Below are 2952 nucleotides of genomic sequence, written 5' to 3'. Positions count from 1 at the left end.
TATACAATAAAAAAAATCTACTCCCATTTCATAGTCTACTCAATATAAAACCTCAAACAATATCAAAAAGCTATTTATTCCTACAGGTCTTTTGGTAATGTTCATTAACACACATGTAAACAGTGCTACAATGATTTTTTTTATTTTTAAATAGTTCCACGGCACGAAATGGCATCGGCTACAAAAAATCAGGCTTCCATATATAAGACAAAATCTAGAAGGCCACGCCGAGACTAAATCAAGAAGGTAATTTATCATGGTTTTAAAAAAGTGTCTTATGCCACTGTAGAACTAGTGATTTTTGTGCTATGAGGCAAAGCCGAATTGCACAATATACAGGACGAGTCTTCATTACATGACAGTGGCGTATATTACTTTTCTGACTCCAAGCTGAAGTTATAAAAGCTAAATATTGCATAGCCCGCCCCAGGACTCGAACCCGCGCAGCCATATATGCTAACCATTTAAACAATGAGGCTGTTTAAAACCACGAAGAGCTACCATGGAAGTGTCTGATATTCACAAGTTTTGTCCTCGTCGTTTGGCATAAAGTAAGAAAGTGACAAAAGTTGCGATTAGACTATCCGACGTCGTGAAATCGGCCCTGAACTAAGCGATTTTTAACCGACTTCAAAAAGGAGGAGGTTCTCAATTCGGTCGGTATTTTTTTTTTTTTTAAGATATAATATTTCAAACAGTTAGTCATCGGTTCCGTGGTGTAGTGGTTATCACATCTGCTTTACACGCAGAAGGCCGCCAGTTCGATCCTGGCCGGAATCATATCTTTTGTTTTTTTTGAATTCGTTTTGAGGTATTTGTATTATGTAGACTTCGTCTGCGTGAAATTCAGTTTTTCACTAATTCCGCGGAAACCGTGGATTTTTTAGGATAAAAAGTGCATATACGTCACTCTATAACCTAATGTGAAAGTCCCATTAAAATCACTCCAGCCGTACAGCCCAGACAGACTGATAAAAATTTTAAATAAGCTCCATTCCCGTGTAAATAAGTATTATGCACTTAAGAAAACACAATTATTATTTAGTGAAAACAATCAATTTTTTTTAATTTGTAGACGAAAACGTCCAACTGCTGATAGCTAAAACACTTTATCACCTTCTATTTCTATTACCATCCAAATTTAATAACCGCTCGAGTAAGAACAAATTTAGCATCGTCTCCTGTCATTGTGACTGTAGTCCGTACCTGTAAGTAATGATAACTCGGTAGGAACGAGATGTGGTCACGTTTAGTACACAAGAGCGTGAGGAATGTCATCAAGCGCGTGTGATCATCAATAACCTTTTACTTTTACTGAGCACCCCCTCCCCCCGCACCCCCTCCCCCGCATCACTCGCTTGCTTGTAATGATTCGGCAGCACGCGATGATTTATGTATTTATCTAGACTTTAACGGTCACTTTGCTGGAAGGTTGAACTTTCTAAGCGATTTGCAGACTATTGCCAGAAGCTTTGTGTCAGAGTTTGCCTGAGAAAGTACTACCGCTAAGTGATACACTGGTTGGTGGGAGGCTTCGGCCGTGTCTAGTTACCACACTACCAACAAAGACGTACTGCCAAGCGATTTAGCGTTCCGGTGCGATGTCGTGTAGAAACTGAAAGGGCTGTGGATTTCATCCTACTCCTAACAAGTTCGCCCGCTTGCATCTTAGATTGCTTAATCACTTCCCATCAAGTGAGATTGTAGTCAAAAGCTAAATTGTAGAGAATAAAAAAATAATACACAATATTTAGACACATTTTCAGACTCAGCTGCATCGTCACGCAACATCACATAACATAAGACCCCTAAGTTTGATATAAAACTCTTAATCGGGAGATAAATAAGGAATAATCATGTTATTTCATACTCCGCGTGTACGGATTACGACAATACACGGTAATACGTTAAACGGTAAAACAATAACCATAAAGTTTATGCGAAATATTTCCGCTAACTGTTGTATATTTGGTAACATTGAATACGCTTTAGTCATAATTATCTATAGAAAACTCTACATGTGCAGTTATTTTTAAAATACAATGACAAAATCATAATACGATGTCAAGTTGTAATAATTCACCCGCCCGAATATTTCAACCACGGCGGCCAATCTAATGTTGAGATTAATCATGTATTTACGCAGGAAATATGACAGCGCACAAGTGTGTGCGCTAGCACAGGTGCGTAATAATACAGAGGTAACGAAGACCCAAATAATTCTCGTAAGATATAGTTATAATGCCGCGCGACCAAGTGTGTAAACATGCGGATGGCGTGCGTCTCCATTACACAGTCTTGTGACACGAGGTTGGTATGAATATCACAAATAAACATATTGCAGCACTAGTAGATGCCACGCTATTCACCCACGTAGTGCCCGTTCTCGTAGGAATACGGGGATAAAATATAGCTTATAGAAACCGGGGATAGTGTATAGCATGAAAACAATGAAAGAAATTTTCAAATCTGTTCAGTATTTTCGGAGCCTATTTAATGCAAACAAACAAACAAACAATCTAGCTTCTTAATAATTAATATAGCATATTAAAATATTATCGGCGACAAATGCATATGTAAACCATTAATAGAAAATATGTAAGAATCTTTACCTGAAAGCCTTTTTTTTGTAAGCTGATCAACTGATCTTCCTTCAAGGTAACATTGCTCTTCGAAGGAGTAGAAACTGATTAAACTTTACTGACTAATTTTGAAGTATTTTATCGACACTTAATTCCGCCATTGCCCAGAATAAAGTTACGTAGTAGTACCTAGTAGTAATAGTGTAAAGGTATCCAGAGACAGTGGAAACGCGCGCCCACACGTGGGAATCCAATTACTGCGCGGAGGCAAAGCGGCTTGTGTGAAGCGATTGTGGAGATTAGACATACGTTCCTAATGAAATGAGGAAAGTCGTCGTCGTCGACTTAGTTGTACTTATGTCTGACTGTG

General features: G+C 38.4%; 1 non-coding gene across 1 annotated transcript; it reads left to right on the top strand.

Annotated features, from left to right (window-relative positions):
* Positions 1-707: 707 nt before the first annotated feature.
* On the top strand, positions 708-780 carry Trnav-uac (transfer RNA valine (anticodon UAC)). Its single transcript has one exon. It is a non-coding gene; the product is annotated as a tRNA-Val (tRNA).
* Positions 781-2952: the final 2172 nt, after the last annotated feature.

The sequence above is a fragment of the Bicyclus anynana genome, chromosome 16, assembly GCF_947172395.1.
Source record: "Bicyclus anynana chromosome 16, ilBicAnyn1.1, whole genome shotgun sequence".
Lineage (NCBI taxonomy): Eukaryota > Metazoa > Arthropoda > Insecta > Lepidoptera > Nymphalidae > Bicyclus > Bicyclus anynana.
The sequence above is the reverse complement of the archived record's forward strand: the minus strand, read 5'-3'. Positions and strand labels throughout refer to the sequence as shown.